We start from the raw sequence: 24,856 nt of genomic DNA, 5'->3' as shown, positions 1-24,856 counted from the left end.
AAAACCATACCGTTAACGTGAACACTGCTAATTCCGCCTCTGCTTCGCTTCACGGGCGTTACTAAACTCATCGCTTCGTGCAGCGCTTGACCAGAAGTAATGACGGCTATTCCGCCCCCTTAGTCCAAACAGGAAGTTATAATGTCCAGTATTTTAAACATGCCACTGTTGATTCCCAACTTTATGAGAGCATGGGAAGGTTTGTTTTTAACTTGATAAAATGAAACCCTTTGATATATTTAACCTCCCCCATTTGTGCTCCATTTATAAACAATTGCTGTTTTCTCAAACAGATGGAGTGAATGGCTAATATTTCAGCCTGAACTTAATATAAGTCAAGAGTAAAGCTTTCCTTTCTCTGTTTTAGTTGCACTAAACACATTAAACACTTCTGCTTTCCCAACACTGCGTATGTTCTGATAAAAATTTGCATAACTCTCACATGAAGCACATAACTGGCTGCATCAGTGTAGGTGTCATAAACAATCTATCATACAATCTAGTACACATATTTTAGACACATATGTAGTGTATAAAGTATGTGATACACTATAATCTATAGTGCCATAAAGGGTACTTTCAAATCATCAACATTTGGATATTCATCACGTTATGGACACCCAAGTCCCACAATTATACTGTAAAAAATGCTGAGTTCCACACAATCATATTGTGTTGTGTCAACATAAAGGAATTGAGTAAATTTATTGTTTTAAATGTAAGTGGATTGAATATAAAATAATTACGTTGTCACAAAAAAAACCTCAAGAAATGCTCATTTTAAAAGTAGTGTGGACATTTTTTGCTTCCCATGAGAAAAAAATACTCAAAATTCTACAGGATGAAATATTTTATATACTTTTTGAAAGGTAATTTTTTTTTTTTTTTTACAAAAATATGTAGTGTATGGTGTTTATTTACTATAATCTAGTCTTGTAAAATGTAGGCTACTTGATTCAAATCATCAACATCATAATGATCACGTTGTGAAGAACAACAAGTCCCACAATTACTGTAAAAAAAGTCCACAGAGTCATTTTGTGTTGTGTCAACAAAGAAATTGAGTAAATCTATTGTTTTTTTATGAATTTAGGTGGATTAAACATAAAATAATTAAGTTGTCACCAAAAAAACTCTACAATTGTGTTGTTTCAGCTCATTTTAAAAAGTAGTGGGGACATTTTTTTCTTCGCATGTGTTTTTTTTTTTTTTTTTTAGTATATAAAGTCTATAATACACTATCATCTATGTTGTATACCTTGTAAAAGTTCAAGTCATCAACATTGTGGTATTCATCACATTGTGGAGACCCACAAGTCTCACAATTATACACTGTAAAATGCTGGGTTTTGCACAATCGATTTGGGTTGATTCAGCATGAAGAAACTGATTAAACTTGTTGGTTTAGCAAATTTAAGTGGATTGAACATAAAACTATTAAGTTGTGCCCAAAAGAAAACCTTAAGAATTGTGTTGTTTTAGCTCATTTTAAATTAGTAGTGGGGACATCTTTGCTCCACATGAGGAAAATGACTTACAAATGTAAATAAAGTATTTAGTACTTTGTGTAAGGGTTGAGTTTAGGATTAGGGTTTGGGTAACGTGACAAAATATTTCAGATAAATTGCCTGACTGAGCTTGGCCCAACAACACACATTTATTTGATTGTTACTCACTATTGTAATATGTTTCTTCCGGTAGATTTCCTAAATGCCATTCTGAATATGTTTACTTAAGTTCCAGACAAAAATAGTACTAATTATACTTGCGCAATACCCATGAGAGGAATAACCAGGCTCGCACACAAATATTTAAAAGTCCTCATGCTTTTCTTTGAGATTCAGTGTTTACTACAATGACTGTTTGATAGCGTTTTAAGATTCTTCTAAGTAAAGAGCCATGGAGACATGACTGCAGCCCTTGTCACTGTTCTGTGTCTCTTGGGTTTGGGTGGTTCCAATATCTACTCCAATCAAAAAAAAAAACAACCCCTCTCCTTTCTTTTATGAGTGGGCTACAGCAAAAAACTACAGCATAAACATACAGATCATATCAATATCATATTATTTTTCTTTCCCTTTTCTACCTTGCAAAGTATAACAATAAAATAATAATGTTACTTTTGGTAATGTTCAGTATTCCGTTTAATTCAGGGACATGTTATCATGGTGTGTTTTGAAAAATCATATGCATTTAATGCACATGAATGCCATTCCAAACTTGTCATTCTTAGTTACATTTTCTTTGGGCCTGTGTTTCTGAGATGGGCGCGTATCCATGAAAAAAACAAATATGTCAAAATTATTAAATTATTAATTTTTTATTACAGAAAATTAAGAGTACAAAAAACACAGTGTTCGAGATTATAAAAAACCTTCAACCTGCACCTTCATGAGTTTGAAACATTACATCAAGTAAGTGCATAGTGAACAAAACATGTTTTTTTTAAAGGTATGAGTGCCTCGCTTCTTTAAAATTCAGGGCCAAAATCCACTTAAGTTCCCCCAAAACTGAACATTTACTCACTGTTCTCTTGTTCCAAACCTGTTTGACTTTCCTTCTGTTGAACACAAAAGAGGATATTTTGAAGAAAGATGCAATTGTAGTATACACTCAACCGTAACTTTATCAGGTATACCTGTCCAACTGCTCGTTAATGCAAATTTATAAACAGCCAATCACATGGCAGTAACTGAATGCATTAAGTCAGGTAAACATGGTCAAGATGATCTGCTACAATACAAACCAAGCACCAGAAAGAAAGGTCATTTAAGTGACTTCGAACGTAGCATGGTTGTTGGTGCCAAATGGGCTGGTCTGAGTATTTCAGAAACTGCTGTTCTACCGGGATTTCTGTGAACAACTACCTCTAGGGTTTACAGGGAATGGTCTGAAGAGAGAAAATATCCAGTGAGTGGCAGTTCTGTGGGCACAAATGCCTTGTTGATGTCAGAGGTCAGAGTAGAATGGCCAGCCTGGTTCCAGCTGATAGAAAGACAACAGTAACTCAAAAAAACACTCTATACAATTGAGATAAGCAGAAGAGCATCTCTGAATACACAACATGTTTAATCTTGAGGCGGATGAGCTACAGCAGCAGAAGACCAACCTTTTACTAGTAAGGTGTACCTAATAAAGAGTGTATAGTAAGTAAATTGAAAGTTTTTTGTGATTGTTTGTGTTGCAACGTAGTTGTTAAGGTCTTTGCTATAGCTTGACCCAAGGTAATGATAATATTTGGGTGTACATGACTCTTTCAGTGTAAGTCTACGGGATTTAATCCCATAAAATTGCAAAACTCATTCCACATCTCACAGATGTTACTTTTAAACAATGCCATTTAAACCTATTGCATAAAATAAAGATGTATGTGATCGCGTTGATTGCTTTTATAAATACAGATCTGCATGGTAAAATGGGCACCCTGGATTACAAAGCATTCTTATGCTGCACGTTGTTATTTTTGGTTCCCTAAATAACACTGTATGGATCAAAATAATAGTTTTATTCTTTATGATAAAATCCAGAATACGTTTAAACAAAATTAAGTAAAACTTCATGTCCGTATCATATTTTGCACATGACTCACTATAAATATGTGAAAACCTTTTTAGTACTAATGTGTATTGCTAAGAGCTCCATTTGTACAACTTTAAAAGTGATTTCCTCAACAAAAAATAAAAACTAAATAAATAAATAAACTTTTACATTTTTTTCAAAACAGTTTTTGCATCCTCAGGCTCCTAAAAATTATCTTGGCCAACTATTGTCCAATCCTAGAAAGTAATCAATTGGAGGATAATTTATTCAGCTTTTACCTTTTCAACATTTCAGATCATGAAAAATCTCAACAACAAAAAAAGATGATCATTATTTGTTTTTTTTTATGTTTTAGTATGATCTTCATCTAAAATCTTATAAATGTTTTAAAATGTTCAGAAACCATTCAAAGTTTTATTCATTCATTCATTTTCTTGTCGGTTTAGTTCCTTTATTAATCAGGGGCCGCCACAGCAGAATGAACTGCCAACTTATCCAGCACGTTTTTACGCAGAGGATGCCCTTCCAACCGCAACCCATCTCTGGGAAACATCCACACACACATTCACACCCGTACACTACAGACAATTTAGCCTACCCAATTGACTTGTACCACATGTATTTGGACTGTGGGGAAAACCGGAGCTGCCGAAGGAAACCCACGTGAACGCAGGGAGAACATGCAAACTCCACACAGAAATGTCAACTGAGCCGAGGCTCAAACCAACGACCTTCTTGCTGTGAGGCGACAGCACTACCTACTGCGCCACTGCGTCACCTAAAAGTTATATTACTATACAAAATTATAAATTCAATGTTTCATTAGCACTTGTAAGTCCTCCAGGTTGCTGGTTAAGCGTTGGACTATCGACGCACCTCGTAAAGATGAAATGATACGAAACACCAACATGGTGCAGCTAAATATCAACTTTTATACAAACCCTAGGAGTAAGTATAAACAGTTGTATTATAATGATAAATTAAACTTGGTGTCTTCACTATTCAGAAAATATTCAGGTTTTTGCTATAACTTAAAAGAACAAAACTTTACTAATCATCAATAATGTGTATTTTTGTTAACTGTGGCAAAGCTATAAAACTAAACCTGCCTGCTATTTTTCCACTACAATGTAATAAAATATTAGATAAAAGGTTATGACAACGTTTTTAAATTACTTTAACTTATATTGATCAGTTATTGAATAATGAAGGTTTATACATTTAATATGATATTTAAAGTTAGCTTAATTGATGACTTGTAAATTTAATTTGATTCAACTTAAACATTTACAAATTTTTATGAACAGCATATGCTTATCCGATGTTTTACAAGCAAGAACACTTTTTGCGTGAACTGCCCAAAAGTCATAGCAATGCTTGACTGTGCAATCAGCACTTATAATAATCCATTAACCACAATAATAGATTCTGTTTAGTAAAGCATAACATTCCGATTGATCCTGCCTAGTTTGGCCCATTGTGTAACATACAGTAAACAAATTCCTGCTTTATTCTCTTTGTTTGAATTGTAAATTTAAACCTAGTCTGTTTTTTTGTGCAAACATCATTCAGGAAACAGGAATCATAGATTGTTTTTATTAAATATTTGATTTAATGCCAGTACCTCAGACTATAGTGTGCTAGAATGCATGACCGGTTTTTAGATGTCCTGCCACTCGAAGGCCGCTGAATATTGGCCTTTCTTTAGATCATTAACTCTGTATTTACATAGCTTTCTCTCCCTGAATACCACTGAGACTGACCTTGTGAGAAAAGTCATATGGAGCGTTTACAGGGCGAGCTTAATTGTGACAAATCCCCAACTGAATTCCACACGCGTTCCACGAACAAAATCCAATCAAATCATGAATCAAAAATCAATTCATATTTTCCACATTTACCCAGAGAGGGAAATCTGGCCCAGCTTTGGGCCATACCTTGGCATATATTCTGGCCAACTATAAGGTTGGGTCCTTGGCCCAAAACTGGCAGACCCACTAAAAAACTTTAACCTACACTATAAAAAATTGCTGTAAAATTTACAGTATTACACCTTGATTTTTCACGAATAGGACAACCCTCATACTTTTACCTCTAATACTTTACTGCAGGGATTTAAAACCTTAGACAATGAGTTCTTCTCTTTTACTTTTAAAGAAGCAAACTGACAATTTCATGAAAAGTTTCAAATGGATTCTAGGGCTTATATTAATTTTCGCTAATTTTCGCAGACAATAAAGTCTTTGTTGAGCTTTCCCACGTAGTCTTTCAGTATTTCAATAAAAAATATTTAATATCAATAATAGTACTTTCGACTCAATCTGGTTATCAGTCATAGAAACTAAAACTACTTCCTGCCTCCGCTGCAGGTCAAAGCACATTTCCTTAGTTTTTTTCTATGTTCAGATGTAGACCAGCCTCTCAACACCAATTTGTAAAATAATAAACAACTGGTCCATGTTTTCCCTTTTCACCAACCAACAAACTTACAATAACATCCACAAACTTAAGAATGTGCTGATTTTCAAAGGGACTACAACACTCATTTGTGTATAGGATATAAAGGAGAGGAGAAAGAACACACACCTGTGGTGAGCCCGATATAGTCATAGGATCTGAGAGAATTCTGTTAACCCTGACCCTCTGAGACATATTAGTAGGCCCACATGAAATCTGGGTTTAATTAATTTTTATTTATTCAGTTCAGTTTTTAAATTAATTTCACTAATATTATTGTGATATAATATATTAAAATGTTCATATGATTTATTTACAATACAGTTTGTAAAGTAATATTTTCAGTCATTTTGTACTTATATTATATAGGAGACTTGCTTTGTTTACCAAATTAGTGGATCTAATTGGATTTGCATTGTAGACATTAACCAGTTAACTCTGCTGTTATTTTGGGATTTCTGCCTGGGTTTTGCCTTCCCAAATTTAAAAGCTTCCCAAATCGCTGGGAATTTCTGATCATTTTGGAAGGGCACTTTCTATCCAAGACTAAAAAGGGCATGTGCACTGCACAGGTTGAGCCCTATGTGTGCATGTGCCTGAGGTTCTGACACGATTCATTCGGCAACTGTTTGATATGTGAATATAATTCAGTAAAAAGAATGTTAGAACTGTATAAGCACCGGGAAAAGCTTTCATTTGAGCTGTAACTTGTACATTTGACATATATGAACCATATGAAAAATATGAAAATTAACCAATGTTCAATACCCAGTTCAGGTATCCAAAATACAGTGTATTTAAGTGTAAATAACTTTTGTACAGCAGAATAAAAACCAAAGTGAAGCATATGTGCATAAAATATAGATTCTACATTGCAAATTGCATTACAGTGCAATGCTAGCCCTTTAAATCTTAAAGCAAAAATCGATTACGCCGCAGAGTTTAACTGATAAAAGTTAAAAATGTATTGTTTTATTTCATATATTAGGTTTTTAGTTATGATTCTCCTAAAATCATTCTGCATAAATCCACAGATTTTTTTTTTTTTTAACTAAATTCTTCACAGAAATAGCAAAAGATTTTCACAGATTCTGTCTGACCATACCTATTAGTAAGGAAATCCAGTAACAAGCAGTTTTACTTGCATTCACACCAAAATTCGACCTCAGTTTGTGAAGTGCTTGCTATCTGGGCAGACAACTGACAGACCCAACCCAGGCTTATTCTGAAAACATAGCTTTGTATACATTTCTGGAGAGTGCCAAATATGTCCCAGGAGCTACGTTGTTTTTTTTTTTCTTCAGTTTTTGTTTTCATAAAACCACAAGATGCTAATGTGTGCGCTTTTTAAGACCTTAAATTTCACTCGCTATTCGTGCCTGTTCTTCTCTTGTAAATCCACCAGAGGCCACTGTTGAGTGACTGACTGACTGACTGACTGACTGACTGACTGACTGACTGACTGACTGACGGATTGATTGACTGTCCCACCCTCCTACTTCCCTATTTCCAACTGATAGTGTTTTCAAAAGCACCAAATGACCCACCCACCCACTTCCTCAAAGCCAACTGACAATGTTTTGAAAAGCAATTCAGAAAAAGAAAAGCCTAATGATTTTTACTACGTCTTCAGATTTTACCACATTCTCACCTTGTTATTTACTTGTTTATTTAATTATTATTATTATTTTTAAAATACAGCCATATGTACTTCTGGCTACATAATTTGCGATCTTCAGAAATGTATATGGGGTACAATTTCACAATGAGTCTATGTTGGACAGACTAACCCAATCTCGCGCCAATTTGAAACTTTGTAATTTGGCTCGTTTGTTCGATCTCATTCATACATAGTACGATTTGCTTATACCCCAATGACGGTTGGGTTTAGGGTTGGAACCCCTTCTTTGTACAACGCAACTCATGAATTCATGTTAGCCACCAAACTGACAAAACGTAAAATAGTTACATTTTAAAAGACTGGACAGACTATCAAGCACACAGCTGTTGTGCATAATGGCACCTCATAAAGTGAAATACAATAGACAGAGCTTTGATGATAACTGAGTGAACATTTCATTCCCACAATACTTACTTCTGACTAGAAATGACCTCAATAGACCAAAAAAACAAAACATACATTGGTCAAAACATACATTTACAGACAAATTCAATTAATTTTTATTTCTACAGTGCTTTTACAATGTAGATTGTGTAAAAGCAGCTTCACATAGAAGATTATAGTAAATTGAAAATGTGTTAGTCCAGTTTTCAGAGTTCAGTTCAGTGTGGTTTAAATTTCACTGGTGAAAGTCAAAACATTAAAGAGCAAATCCATCGATGCACAGCTCCACAAATCCCAAACAAAGTAAGCCAGGGGCTACAGAGGTGGAAAACAAACTTCACCAATTGACGAAAGTGAAGGAAAACAACTCAAGAGAAAACAGGATCAGTTGGGTATGACCATTTCTCCTCTGGCCAAACGTCCCTGCAAACATTCATAGTTAAGAAGCTGAATAAAATGAAAGAATAATTTTATATGTGTGTATATGGCAATGTAAACTAGAACCCAGAATCTTTTAGTGTGTAATATAAAAATGTGTTTTTTTGTCATTTTCTTTGATTCATGTACACATAATAATTTTGACCATATTAGTAACTTAATTTATTAGTACTGTACTTTGTTGTCATGTAGACATACGCAATCAACCATTCAATATTTCTGTAAAACTGATCATTAAAAAATAAAAGTCAATCATTTATCATTGTCCCACAAACATGTGTGGTCTCAGTCAAATGGAGTAAACAGCAGGGTCATTGAATAAAATACTAGAGTTCAAAAGGCTAAATATAATGTGTGAACCGCACCATTCATGTCAAGCTGTCACATTTTACAAACACTGTGAAAATATGAATTATCTCTGCAAGTTTAGGAAGCATAAAGTGTTAGTTAATAAATTAGCCCAGCAACATGAGAAATTTTAATGTCATTTTAATTAATATTATCTCTAAAAATGTAGCCCAATTATTATTTTTTTTTCCAATACAAAATGCTTATAAACATATTTGAACCTATATCAAACCTATATTAAACCTATATTTAAACCTATATTAAACATATATAGGTTCTTTCCGTGTGAGATTTTTTTAAGGAAATAATATGATATGAAAAGTACAGGTTTATAAAAGTTCTTGCTGTATTTTTGTTAACTTACTGCAGATATTTATATTTGACACAGTAAACTTGCTGTCATGTGTTCATAAACTAGCTCCACACAGCAGTTTGCCTGGGTTTCCTCTAGGTGCTCCCCCACAGTCCAAAGACATGCACTAAGTGAAATGAATAAGCTAAATTGTCCGTAGGTTATGTGTGTGAATGAGAGTGTATGGGTGTTCCTCAGTGATGGGTTGTGGCTGAAAGGTCATCAGCTGCGTAAAACATATGCTGGAATAGTTGGCAGTTCATTCTGCTGTGGCGACCCCTGATTAATAAAGGGACTAAGCCAATAAGAAAATGAATGAATGAGGGTAATAGAGCTAGTCTTGGAAACAACTTGGTTAAAATAAAAGAGCGAATTAATTTATTTATTTTTAGTCTGTGAAAAACAATTTTTTAACACACATTGTATCAGCTAGACCAGAGATTCCCAAACTAGGGCCTGTGTTGGCCCATTCTTACTTTTGATTTGGCCTACCATCCCATTTGGAAAGAGTGGGAGAATGATTGGGAGGTGGTTGGGAAGAATATCTTTGACAGAGATCATCATTCCAAATTTAATCAGTGGTGGAAAGAGTACTAAAAAATCATACTCAAGTAAAAGTACCATTACTTGCCTAAAAAAATTAGTGCAAGTAGAGTAAAAGTATCTGTTGTAAATAGTACTCAAAGTATACAGACCTGTCAAAAGTACTCAAGAGTAGTCGGTAGTATTACACTGTTAAAAGGTGATGCATTTACATGTAATTTGCGGATGTGTGTAAACGTAACATTCTGTAGTGCGTTTAGTTATTGCGCAGCAGGAACACAACGTCGTAAGATGTTAATATTAGGTTAGATTTAGGTTGTGATGTCAAGTGACCAAAATTCAATGTCTAGCCAGCATCTAAGGACAACGTTGTTTTGATGTCTAATAATATTGTCAAATGACGTTGTCCAGTAATGTTGTCAAATTATGTTGATATTTGGTTGATTTTATGTTGTGTTAAGTGACCAAAATCCAATGTCGAGCCAACATCTTAAACCAGCGTCATATTGATGTAAAAATCCTGACATTTATTCGTCAGGTATGGCAACCAAAACCCAACATCTAATAGACATCATAGTGGTAACGTCCACACAACGTCAAGCTGTAACATCATTAGACGTTGACATTTGGTTGATTTTAGATTGGACGTTGATGTCAGCCTGACGTTGGGTTTTGATGTCAATCTGATTTTCATTTCCAAACAAAATACAATGTCCCCATATGGTTTGGGCACAACGTCAATTTAATGTCTTGTTGACATCTTGTGCCTGTTGGGTGTTTAGGGCCATTTTGGTCTTCAGTAAACATCCTTCTTCTTCTCATCAGTGACATGCATCGAAACAGTCTCTGAGTCAATGCATGTACAGATTTTTGACATCTTCTTGGACATTTTAATGCTTCCAAAAGAGTTTGCTGCATTTTTAAATCGCCCATGTCTTCAGGTAGATAATTATGATGAGATTTACCTTTTTGAGCGATTTGATTGGACAGGAATCACAGGACTGATTTTCCTAATCCCCATAGACAGGAAAAATAAAGTAGTGACTGCAAGTTGAAGGAAAGTAGTGGAGTAAAAGTACCAATACTGCTCTCAAAATGTACTCAAGGGAAAGTAAAAGTACACATTTTAAAAACTACTTAGTAATTTACAATTCCTGAGAAAAACTACTTAATTACAGTAATTTGAGAATTTGTAATTTGTTACTTTATATCACTGAATTTAATGTAACCTTTGATATGTTTGATTTGTATTTTGTTTGTAAATAAATAAATATATTTTTAAAGTAAATACTGTTACTTGACAGATAAAGATGAATATCAAGACTTTGACGAGGCTTAGTGTATTAAGCATACAACTCCATTGTTATACTATAATATGTTATTTTATACTTTTTATTTTATACTTTTTTTTAAATAGGAAATAAATTAGAACAATGGAAACTTTAGTGTAATACATTTGGTATATTTACCTTTGGCTGACAGCCCTCATTCAAGTTTGGTTTTTGGCCCTTCATAAGAAAAAGCTTGGGCACCCCTGAGCTTGACTGATTATGGGCATATGAATCCAAGTTACTTACTAATGAGCAGCATTCATTCATTCATCTTGTTTTTGGCTTAATCCCTTTATTAATTTGGGGTTGCCACAGCGGAATGAACCGCCATGCTTATTCAGCATATGTTATACGTAGCGTATGCCCTTCCAGCAACCCATCACCTGGAAGCTAATGAGCAGCTAAATAAACTGTGTAATACAACTTTTTACCGCTAGATGACAGACCTTCCCTGTAACTTAAAATAAATAAATAAAACGAGAACAGTCGATTCTCCTTTTCCTCCAGAGGAGGACGCCCGCGTAAAACCTTCAGCGTACTTTAAAACGAATAAAATGTAGTCAACAAAATTGAAATTGTCATAAAATGTAGCTATTACGTAGTATTAATTCTGAGTAAAAATGAAACACAGATCGTGTGATTTGTGTAATTTATTTTAGTATAAAATACACAAAATGGCTGGAAACATTCAGCACAGGCTTAAGCGCCTGTCCAGCGAGTGACCTACAAAGTGCGCACTAGCCCCAACGCGCAGCTCTCTTTAAAACCTCAGTGTCCCTTTAATCTGCGGATCAGCGCGCTGACGTCAGCTAACCCCCTGGGCCATGGGCTCCCATTGGCTGGAGGTGACGTCAACGGCATTTTTTCCCTCCTGAACCATGACCTCATCTTTAGTTCATTTATAGTGCCTAAGTGCACCTTCTGTTCCCCCCCCTCGTCTGGCTAATATCTACTATAGCTTATCTCTTTATTCGCCACGGTGTCACTCGCTGGCCCCGCGTGCGATATAGAAGAATGACGGGCTTTTGATGCTTATATTTGCATGTGACAGCAGTACCCGTCCAGACTCATGATTAGTATACACTTGTGACGTCTGCTGGCGAATGGCTTCCCGTCGGAGCACAGTGCCCTACATGGAGAGCAGCTGAAATACACGGAATCGGGGCAAACGGAGGTGAGTGCGGGCTATGAAAGAAAGGGGCGTATTGATATTTGAGCTCTCACATTTAGGACTGCATTTGGCTTTATTTGTTGATAGTCGAATGGCGACTGTAGCTTTGGGGATGGACGTACGCGTGTGTCTGAATGTGGGCAACAATGTGCCTCAATGACATCTTAAAGCAGACTGGGCGCTCGTAATGTATTGTCAGTCGGCCGTTGAATAAGATAGTATGGTCATTGTTGTGCCATGCGGTAGAATAACTGGTTTTAATGATTAATAGTAGTATTTGTTTGTTTTTATTCTTACTGACTTGTCATGTCATGTTTACATTCAGTCTCGTTGCATCTTTATTATATTTCGTCGTCTGCATGAATACCTAGCATCAGGATTGTGCAATGTTTTATTTATTTACTCCATGGAAATCCATTTTTATATAACAAAATGTCCGTCTATATTTCCTTGCATTTGTAACACATTCATTGTTTGCAATGAATCAATAACGTCGTCAAGCAATCATATTTCTTTCTCTAAATATAGGCTAAACCAAAATATTTTGTCTAACAAAGCTGTCGAAGTCTCAAATTAATTCATAATTGCTACCCAATAAATACAAAACAAATGCTCATTTTGTACTCAATATGACTAAACACTAAAACATTTATTTTGCAAATGCACTTACTGTAAAGTGTTTTGGGTTGACTTTTCTAATTTTTTTAAACAATTCTTATTTCCAACTTTAGTATTTCCCCAAACATTGTATTTTTTAGTTACTCTCTGAACTTAGATCCTTCTCATTGCAAATTTATTAATAATTCATTGCTTTTTCTAGCAATTTTACATCCTTTAAATGTAAGCTTTCAAAGAAATGGTACTTTTTAACTTTAAGAAAATACATCGATTTATATGTAAACTAAGTAAAAGACTTTAACAATTTTATTGCGTATAAAACTCTTTCTTTCTGTAAATCATTTAAGCTTGTTTAATTTGCTGGAAATTTATTTATGTATTTATTTATTGTCTCTTTGTTCATATTGTATCTTTGTAAATGTTCTTTCTTGCATAATAAAAAAAATTAAATAAAAAAATATGTAAACTATTAATAGAAACATTTGATTTTATTTTTATAATCAATTATTAACTATATTAACAATATATTGTTGTTGCTATTAATAATATAGCAGCATAAAATGCTGGTAGTAAATTAAGTAAATGTTACATATGCTCATGTTTTGTATATTAAGTATAACTTTGAATGATGCATTATAATAGGGCTGGGCGATATGGCAAAAATCCATATTGCACAAGAACAATATATATTTCGATATAAGCTGTTAATGCTTTCAAATTTAAAAGAGTACCCCAACAATAACTGAAGCCACAAAAATTTAGAGGGTTCATTAAATGAAGCATATTACATAGCATTTTTTCAAATACAGCAACATTTTCGGTACATCTCTAATCAGCACACTTTTTTACTCAGCGGATGCCCTTCCAGCTGCAGTCCAACACTGGGAAACATACACCCTTACATTCACACATATACACTATGGACAATTTAGCTTTGCTAATTCATCTATAGCACATGTCTTTGGACTGTAGGGGAGACAGAAGCACCCGGAGGAAACCCCTGTGAACATGGGGAGAACATGCAAATTCAACACAGAAACGCCAACTGACCCAGACGGGGCTCGAATCAGCGACCTTCTTGCTGTGAGGCGATCGTGCTACCCACTGCGCCACAGTGATGCATTTAGATCAATATAGAGTAAAAAAGTCCAGAGCTTATCATTGTTATTTACAAAAATTTTATCGTGATTTAATTTAATATCGTTTATCGACTCCGTGTATTTTTTTTCCTATTAAATAATCATAAGTAAGTTAAATATTTATTTATATTTATGTGTTTTAGGCCATTAAATGATATTAACAATAAACAATAGGGCTCCAAGATTTGGAAACATCTGATATTGTAATATTTTGTTTCTCTGCAATTAATATTGCGATATGAATATGGATTCACAAGATAGTTCGAACAGCACCATTTGATGGTTTTCTGGGTAGTCGAACAGTATTCGGGTAGAGAAATTGAATAATCACAATGTAAATAAATGCTTTTCTTACTTTGTTTTGTCTTGTTTCCAGTCCAAATATCAAAAAGAATTCTTAGAGCAATTAAATTATTGGTTAGGTTTAACCGTCAGAAAAAATAAACGAAAAGAAATAAAGAATTTAGATTATTTTAAGGATATGATCTGCCAGTTGGGTAAGTTTAATAAACTTGTTTTTGCTTTGAAATGTAGATACTTGGACTAAAAACAAAAGTAAGAAATTCTAAGAAAAAAAAGATTTTTTTTAGATAAATCATATAAATTCTGTATAAATACAGTGATTAAATACAATTCTGTAGCTCCTGGTCAGCTACAATTCAACCTGGCCATTGCATATCTTTGCGATGTGACTATTATGGATACACACATTGCGATATCGATGCTGAAATTATATATTGTGCAGTCCTAATAAACAATATAATAATTACTAAATAATAATGATAATAATAATAAAGTGCTATTTTCCAAAATAATTAAAATATTATTGTTGATATTGTTAGTAATAATGGAACATTAAATTGAAGACAATAATCATTAAAATAATTATGTTTTTATTTTATATTTGCATCTATTTTGATCTTTATTTGTAATTAACTTGAAAGAATAATAAAGTAAGCCTTGAAAAATGTTCTGTATTATTTGAATCTTTGAATGTAAATATAAGAATAATAGCATTCTAATAAATAGATATATAATAATGTATAATTTTATAAATTTTGATCATTATTATCAACAGTAGCAATCATATTTTTATTAATAATAATAATAATAATAATAATAATAATAATAATAATAATAATAATAATACCTACATACTGAAAATAATATTTTATTGTATAATAAATAAATAAATAAATAATAATAATACATACTGAATATAATAATATTTTATTGTAAAATAATAATAATTGTAACAATAATAACAATAATAATACATACTGAATATAATAATATTTTGTTGTATAATAATATTAATAAGTAATAGTAGTAATAACAATAAGTAATAGTAATAAATAATTAACAAAGAATCATGTGTTTAATTTTATATTTATATTTATTTTGATTGTTTATAAACAATTTTAAAATAATATAAATGTTTGGTAGATATTTTGTATTATGCTCTCCATAACTGATTATTAATCACTGATTTATAACTGATATTTCAATTAATAATGTTAGATACTGACGTTTTAAAACACACTCTCTGTTGTGTAAATTATTATTATTATTATTATATTATTCAATTGATATACAATAAATAGTGCAATATCCTCATTATTCATTGCTCAGAGATAGATAGATAGATAGATAGATAGATAGATAGATAGATAGATAGATAGATAGATAGATAGATAGATAGAAAAAATATTCTATTTATTATTATTATTATTACTATTATTATTATTATTATTATTATTATTATTATTATTATTATTATTGATAACAAATTATGATTGCTAATGTTGATAATAATAATCAACATGTTTTAAATCTTTCATACATAATATATTTACTTAGAATGTTATTATTCTTTTATTGACATTAAAAGATTTAAATAATACGACAGATAGATAGATAGATAGATAGATAGATAGATAGATAGATAGATAGATAGATAGATGATAGATAGATAGATAGATAGATAGATAGATAGATAGATAGATAGATAGATAGATAGATAGATAGATAGATAGATAGATAGATAGATAGATAGATAGATAGATAGATAGATAGATAGATAGATAGATAGATAGATTTCAGAGTAGTAGTATGCATTACTCTGACCCTGTAAAATGCACTAATCTCATGCTGTCAAACCCCTGCAGTCATGCCTGTCACTTCGAAGCCAATCTAAAATTACAGAGTACAGAAAATGTGGGTTGTTTGCAAGCGATTGCCTGATGATCTTGCTAAGATTCTTATAATGGTAATGGTTTGAGAAAATGCACGTTGATCATGCTGTCATATATTCATCCTATCAGATGCTGTCAGAATTAGATGTTTTACTGTACTGGTTTCTATGTTTTAATGTGAATTTGTGTTTATTTGGATGGCATTGGTGTCAGTTGTTAATGCTCTAGTGCAGTGTTTCTCAACTACGTTCCTGGAGGACCACCAACACTGCATGTCTCTTCTTCTACAGAATGGATTTATTTTAATAGTATAGATCTTAAAAGTTGCATCTATCCAATTATTTTAGATTAGTCGCTCTTGTTGTAGCCATTTGCGTGTGATTTTTAATTTTTTTATTATTTTTTTTTATTACAACCATATGAGTACGCATTAGGTATTTATTCGCTGCCATTACTGTATTTACACAATTTGGTAGATCCTGGTCAGCTATAATTCAGACTTAACATTGCATATCTAAGTGATGTGACTATTGTACCTGTATTTGTATATATATATATATATATATATATATATATATATATATATATATATATATATATATATATATATATATATATATATATATATATATATATATATATATATGTGTGTGTGTGTGTGTGTGTGTGTGTGTGTGTGTGTGTGTGTGTGTCCCAAGGAAAAAAAAAAAAAAAAATATATATATATATATATATATATATATATATATATATATATATATATATATATATATATATATATAAAATAAATATATATATAAATGGAGCTAATAAAACCATTTGGTAAAATTGTATTTATGTTGCAGAAAAATTAAATATCAAAATATCCGTTTTTTCAAATAGCATGTAGCCCTACTTAAAATGATTCTAAACTAAAATCCTTCTTGTGTCCTAATGTACTAACAGATCTGCCCATGTTAACAAACCCAGTTCATCACAATGGATGATATCACTGCATCAATGATTAACAAACGCATGCAGGCTCAGACAGAACAATGGTCTATATCTATGTGCGTATGGCACAGAGTCCAAAAACAGTGATGTCACCCATACAGTTAATGAATGATCCGGATTAAGATATTTAGCTTTCCTTTTTTTCCTCCATCTGCTGATGTTTGTTGGCAGTCATTTAGGTCATTATAAAGCAATCGCTGTCACATTAAATAGAGACTTGCTTCTCTTTGTTTTGCTGTCATGAAAAATGAAAAAAAAAAACATGCTGTCATTTCCCGACAGGCTATTCAGAAGTAGTATCAAATCCCTAGAAATCAATAAAACAGATGTTTGGAGCATGTCTTGCTTTGAGATGAGAGATGATATCCTCTGAAATATCTCCTCATGGCCAGGCAACTTTTAGCGTTTTCCCTTTTTTTTCCTGTTGCCATGGCAACTATGTAATATCACTCCGTCTTCACATCAGCATTTCATACCTCTGTTTATGCCAGTGTTTTCGAGTAAATCAAGTTATAACATTACCATGTAATTATAAAAGTACATTCAATTTAGTTTAATTTCAATTAATCTTTATTTCTATAGCGCTTTTTACAACATAGATTTTGTCAAAGCAGCTTAAAGGACACGAAACCCCCCTTTTCACACCTTTAGTTTGAAAAAAGTCAGAAAAGTGGGTTTGTTCAGCTCTGTTTAGGTGGGAGTGTCAGGGGAGGGAAGGTTTGGGTACGCACTAGGGCTGTGCGATTCTTTTTTTTCTTTTTTTTTTTTAATTAATTAATTCATTAATTTTTTCGATTAAAAAAAATGAAAACAGAACCTTTGTTGCAGCACATTTATAAACGCAACACTTGCGACTCATGTCTCCAAACATTTCTTGGTATTCTACTTGTTTTGGCAACTCGACGTGGTGTCTCTCTGCCGTCTGAACACTGTTACAGATAGAAACAGTCTTCGAAGTTATATCATCTGAATAATGAAGTTGCACCTCATTTACAATGGAGCGCACTGATTGGTTTAAACCAAGTGTTTCTCATGAATTAATACTGCACACTCAAGCACGTCATGTTGTTCCCGCCGGGAACATGCTGGAATACACGCAATGGTCTAATTGCCGTTACGTGGCTTAAAAAGTTTGTTTTAAACCGGATGAATGAATTTGCTCGAAATAACGCAAAAACAAGCAATTTTCACTATTTAGTGAAATATATGTGTCCTAATAGTGTTTTTAGCAGCATGGGGCATATATATGACTAAACACCTCGAAAAATGTGTTTCGGTGTTTCGTGACCCTTTAACATGGATATACCTGACCTCAATGAGTTCTGTGAATGAGTGTGTATGGGTGTTTCCCAGTACTGGGTTGCAGCTAGAAGGGGATCCGCTGGGTAAAAAAATATGCTGGAATAGTTGGCGGTTCATTCCGCTGCCAGCCAGTGTTGCAAACCTAGTGACTTTTCAGACCCCCCCATCACCAAATTTTCCAAAAAGCTATGGAGATTTGTAGAGACTCTCATGTGTCTGTGCCATTCCTACATTACTCTTTGCGACGAACTGTGGGTGAGATCGTGGGTCTCTTCTCCGCCATATAGCACTCAAGGCTAGTGTTGGGTGCCGAAACCCGGGCCATTATAGCACCGGTACCTTTGTAACCAGTGTGTACCAGACCGAATCAGCATATGAATTTCGGTGCTTAATTTCGGTGCCACTGGTGCTGCGACAGAAATGTAGGAAGCTTCAAGGGGTGCATCAAAGGCACACATAGGTATGCGTTGTCGGTTGTCACACCATCTCTAAACATCTAATTCTAAACAGGTTTGGGAGCAACTCTCTTCAAATCAGCACGCATGATCACGTTCATCAAATTTGCTTAAACTAAGCGTTCTAAAGCGTATTACATGAAGCAGAAGCTTTACAAAAGTTGCATTAGGGCTGGGCAATAACTCGATATCAATATATATCGCGGTAGATTTTTATTCAATAACGGTGATATGAGTTTTGCATATATATATACAGAATATATATATATATATATATATAGAATTTGCATATATATATATATATATATATATATATATATATATATATACAGGTCGTCCGAAATTTAATCAATGCAACCTCATAATATATTTGGGAGCATTTGTGCGACTTCGTATAATGGGTGTAGTGCGACCTGTTTTGATTTTTTTTTCTAAAGATTTGCTGAATAGCTCTTCCCTGCTGCAATATTGGTTAATATTAGCTGTCAATCACTAAAGGCTTTCCGCTGTCTGATGGCGAAGCTTTTATGTAAAAAAATATAAAGGACACACAGGTCTGCAAACCCCACATTAACTTACAAATAAAGGCGCAGATGACAGCGATCATGACATGTGGTGAATGTTGATCCCCCAGCTGATATCAATCGAGTGTTTTAGGAGAAGGAGCCCGAATGTTGATGTGTTGCGTTCACTACGTGTTCAGCGCAAATGTCTGCTAAAGGTAAAATCTAACACTGTACACATCATCACCAAAGAATCTCACCTTTACTAAGTTTAAACTGAAACTGCGGCTCATAACAAAGAGCGGTATTGCTCCGCCTACTCATAAATTGGTGCGACTGGCTCACCAGCTTTATTCCATAAACACAGAAAAATTTAAATCAGCAAATAACGAGACCGAGCATTTAAAATGACACAAACCCAAACCCATACTTTTAAAGAGTGATAGAAGTGAGACTTTACTTTCTTTTGTCTGTTCTTTCTTGAGATGTATATTATTTTTCTATTTAGTCACTAATGACTGTTTTGCTGCTTTCAGCATTGAATTGAATGATTTATTATAGTCTTTTGTTTGTTTTGTAGTAGACTTATTATTTATTAAATTGACATGCATATAAAAACAATAGTGCAAAACAAATATTTCTTACTGCAATGCTTCATTTTTGTTTGATGCAAACCAGACATTTATTTTTTATAAGTAACAATCTTTTTTTATAGCACATAACTTACATTTAAAGCAGCATCATAATGAGAAATGTAATTCATTGTTACTATTATTGTCATTTTCATCATCATTAATTTATTATCTTTAATTGTACATTAGAAAAATAAAGGTTCTATTAAATATTAAAAATATATTTACACATTTTTGTAAAACTTGCCTTTGATTATGTCTGTAAAAGCACATTGTACAATTTTTTGAAAACCTTAAATAAACATGTTTAACATAAAAAAATAAAATAAATAAATAAATACTATATATATATATATATATATATATATATATATATATATATATATATATATATATATATATATATATATATATATATATATTTAAAGTATACTTAAAATGTATACTTTAAGTGTGTGTGTGTGTGTGTGTGTGTGTGTGTGTGTGTGTGTGTGTGTGTGTGTGTGTGTGTGTGTGTGTGTGTGTGTGTGTGTGTGTGTGTGTGTAATATACTATACTTTTTAACAATCAGTTTATTTTTCAAAAATGCTAGGGCCCCAGCTTAGAGAAAAAGCCAGGCTTATTTTGGTAAGTCAGGTTTATTAATGGCGGATTCGGTTTCATAAATCAAGTTTACGATACTTCAAACTCCGTTAATTTGGCAACTTATGCTGGGAAATTAGCCTGGTCTGGGACAGGTTAACTGTCAAGTCTTAAGGTTAAGCTTTATCAAGGTAATGTTAACATTCACGTGCCGTAATTTGATGCCATTTTAATTCACTCAAACTCTTAACAAGGATTAAAACTGTAGTCACTTCATAGTAAATATATTTATACACCAAACATCTTTAAAAATAGAATGATAATGCAAATAAATTCAAACAAGTCATTGCAAATGAAACAAAAACAAGCTACAGCATTTCAACTACATTTTTAGATTTTTTGTGTTTCCCCCAACATTAATTTGGGTGTACTATTTTTTGGACTGGTCTTCAGTTTATTTTTTGTTAGATTACTTCCAAATTTAGCTTTGGCACTGAATGTGTACAATGTATATGCACAAAGATTTTATTGTAAAACATCCTCTAGAAAATAGTGATTTAAAAAAGAGATATGTTATGTGCTTGACAATATATATGGATAACAAACAATAAATAAATAAAAAATAACATTAAGAAAGCACTGACTGTTTTAAAAAAGTAGGCCACATTTCTTAAAGAATGACTTTAAAGCTGCAAACCCTGAGTGGAATAACTGGGAGCTTATTATTAAGCGCACATTCTCTCTTACTCTCGCGCGCACATACGCAAGCACAATTTCAATGTAATGTGGCAAAAGTTAAATTTAATGTTAATAGGCCTAAGTAATGGCCTATTTTTTTAAATCTGCAATTTCCTGTACGCCTTCTCTCTTGCTTTGTTGAAAGCAATTTGATTATAATGTTCAAATTATTATATGTTTGAACTCTAAAAACCAACACGGATCACCCGCTGTGAGCAGTGTCTGGTAGCACACAACATAATTGATGCATCTGTGCTCGCCCTTCAGGGTTTTACGACAGTAACGTGCATGAGCAGTTATCTAGATTATTTAAACTGAACTCAGATTAGTTAGATCAAGTAATCTTCAACTTGCTTTTAATGGAACCAATTTAAGCGTGGACATTTAGTTCGGCTCATTAAAGTCAAGATTTTGAATGTAATTCCCGCTTTTCTAAACCACTTTTATGAAACGGCTCCTAGGAATTGCTTAAGGCCCCCAAATCACTTAAGTCCGCCCCTGATAATAATAATACTAACAATGCACAGTTGATATTCTGAGAGAATGCACACCTTTTCATCCTGAACCACAGCGTATCAAACTGCAGTGCTCAGCCCCCCTCCATCCCACTGCTCCAGTTGTCAAGCAGAAGAAACGCCATTAGACACATGCAGCGTCAGCCTTGTTATACTCTGACGTGCCTCCACTTCTTCATCCATGCCACGGGGGAGGGGGGGAGCTGTTGTCGTGTTATCGATCGGCCGATTGCAGGAGAGGTTACACTGGGGTTTTCTTCTCTCCAAGGTGTGGCTGTACATCCTTCCTGTGGAGCGATTACAGAGACAGAAGGATGGTAAGAAGGCTTTTCAGGGGTCTCTGGTGGCTTATTGCGTGCCTGGAATTAGTGAGACGCGGGTTGTGGGTAGTTCTGGTGACTGGGAATGCTATCAAAACAAAGGCGTCCATGTTGGGATGCTGGTTGCGTGAGGCTGGTCCTCTGACAGCATCGCTCGTGTTGCACCGGCTGGGTTTGTTTATGTGTGTGCGTGACGCGGAAAAAGAGCAGCTTCGTTATGAAACTGATTATTTTGAGAGAAACACTGGAAGTGAAATGGAGATTGCGTTTGTTTATGTATTCAAACGTTCTGCCAGAATGCCTGTCTTTCTTGTTTTATTTCCTGTTGCTGTTTATGTAGTGCATGTGTGTAGTTATATGTACGTAAAGACATGTTTGTTTGAGTGTTTGCTTCAATCTTTCTCCATTCGGATTTGTGCATGGCGCTGCAGATGTCTCAACGTTGCAGCATCACCCTCCCTTAATGCAGCAGTAGAGAGAATGCGAAATAGATGGGAAGAAAAGTGTGAAAGTTTGAAGTAGCTCGCAATCTTGTTGTTGTTGATGGAAATAATTACATAGATTTTATTTTGTCCAATAATAGACAAAAACTCCTTGGACGCAGGCAAAACAAAATCAAACTACATTTTTCTCTCTGTTTTGTCTTGGTTGGTTTTTGTATTGACCTTTTTGAGGGATGTAAACAAAAACAATGGTCCCAACGTATTTTTAATTTTACATGTTTAATTTCTATAGCTTCCTAAAATCAAAAAGAGCCACATGTTGATAATTAATGTTATGATAGCTGTTTTAATATTAAGTTATGATTGAATTGCCTCATATTACAGTTATGAAATAATTTGATAATACGCAGAAAATGTTCATGGGCAAATGACATCACCACATGAAAAAATGATAAGAAAATTAAACGTTAACCTATACATGTGCAATAAAACTGTTTTATTAAGTAATTTTTCTTTTTATAAATTTGTCTACAGGCAAAGTATTTTATTAGTTCATTTATTGACAAACATCAACTAATTAAAACCAGTACTTGTAAAGCATTTATTAATCATATTTCAACATTTACTAATGCATTATTAACATCCAAATGCATGCTAGTTAACAGTAGTTAATGTACTGTGAGTTAGCATGAAGTAACAGTGAAAAACTATTTTCATGAACTAACGTTAACTAACATGAACAAATACTGTAATAAATATATTGTTTATTGTTTGTTCATGTTAGCAAATGCCTTAACTAACATTAACTAATGTATCCTTATTGTAAAATGTTATGAAAAATCTTGATAAAGAGCTTGTAAAATTGGATTTTAAACAAAACGTATGGTGCAAAGTATAACCATAACAGAGTAAAATTTTATCATGTGCATGGTTTAAAGGCATTTCAAGTTTAAAGCATTTGTGCTCAAAAAGTACAACATTTGTAACTTTAATGAAGAATTATTTTACTGAATCTTGCAGCTGACGTCAGAACAGCAGAAACCGTTGTCAATTCAAAAACGTCTTTTTAGAGCTAGTATTTGAATAATTCTCTAGCGCAATGTCTAAAGTGATGACAAATCAGGTGATTTTGCTCACATTTTAAGATTATAAGCTTGAACGGCATGAAATACCATCAGTCTACAGAGATTTCCCAATATTTCTGTTGCAATCGGGAGATCACAATATTACTATGGTATAAATACAGCACTACAGCATACAAAAGAAAGAGATTGACTTAGAAAGTCGTTTACCTGTTTAATAATGATTTGATCAGCTGTAGTTTGAATTTATGCTGTTTTTCTCTTAGGGCTTATTATGCAGTCTCTGTCACCATCTTGTGGATGAACATCATCAACCAGCTTTGCTCAAAAACAGGCTAATGGCCACGGACGCACTGTCTCTCAGAAATTATAAATATTTTAAATAAACACTATCCTTATAAATAAACTGCATAGATGCAATCTAAGCAACTACATTCTTGTCTAAAAAAGCCACAAAAGTAAAGTACGTTGTCCAACAGCAACACTACTTGTCAAACTGTAGATTGTCTTCAGCTTGTCGCTGTATGTGAGCGGAGTAATACACAAGGGTGAAGGGTTAAGTAGCAGGACGAGTGCTGTCACTGACAAAATATTGCTTTGCTATTAGCGAATCAGATTAAAAAAGCAGACAGAATTGTTGTATATATTGTCCTATTGTACAACACTAATATAAAGGTGAATAAATTACACAATTGTGGGGGGTCAGCTGTTCTGTTATAAGGAGTTATATCATAGTAGCTGCAACCACATTGATAAAAATGATTCATTGGATTTTCTACATTTTTTAAGGTAACTGGTTGATAAACAATTTACATGTTCTGAATTTAAACAAACAAATTAAATGTAGTCATGTTAAACTTGATTTGTTTGTTTAAATCCAGCCCATATAAATAGTTTGCAACCAGTTACCTTAAATAAATTGAGTAAATCTAACGAATCATTCTTTTCATGGGATGTTTTTCAGCTAAAATCTGCATATTTTACTGCAAGAAACAAATGATTTCTGTTCATGCTAGATCCAAATGCTGCAAATGAGCATTTCCTTCTCTTCCTCATTCTCAAATTGGCTCTTGCTTTTGTCCTCTTCACTGTAT

The 24,856-nt window shown here is 33.4% G+C and overlaps 1 protein-coding gene across 2 annotated transcripts in view; it reads left to right on the top strand.

Moving 5' to 3' along the window:
* The first annotated feature begins 12,177 nt into the window (after positions 1 to 12,177).
* Positions 12,178 to 24,856, top strand: part of dusp8a (dual specificity phosphatase 8a) — a 73,329-nt gene continuing 60,650 nt past the window's right edge. Inside the window, 1 exon segment of one of the 2 annotated variants that reach the window (NM_200880.1) lies at positions 12,178 to 12,248. The gene's annotated coding sequence lies outside the window, so the exon portion shown is untranslated. 2 annotated transcript variants of the gene reach the window in all.

The sequence above is a fragment of the Danio rerio genome, chromosome 25, assembly GCF_052040795.2.
Source record: "Danio rerio strain M-AB ecotype USA chromosome 25, GRCz13ab, whole genome shotgun sequence".
Classification (NCBI taxonomy): Eukaryota; Metazoa; Chordata; class Actinopteri; order Cypriniformes; family Danionidae; genus Danio; species Danio rerio.
This window is presented reverse-complemented; position numbering and strand designations above follow the sequence as displayed.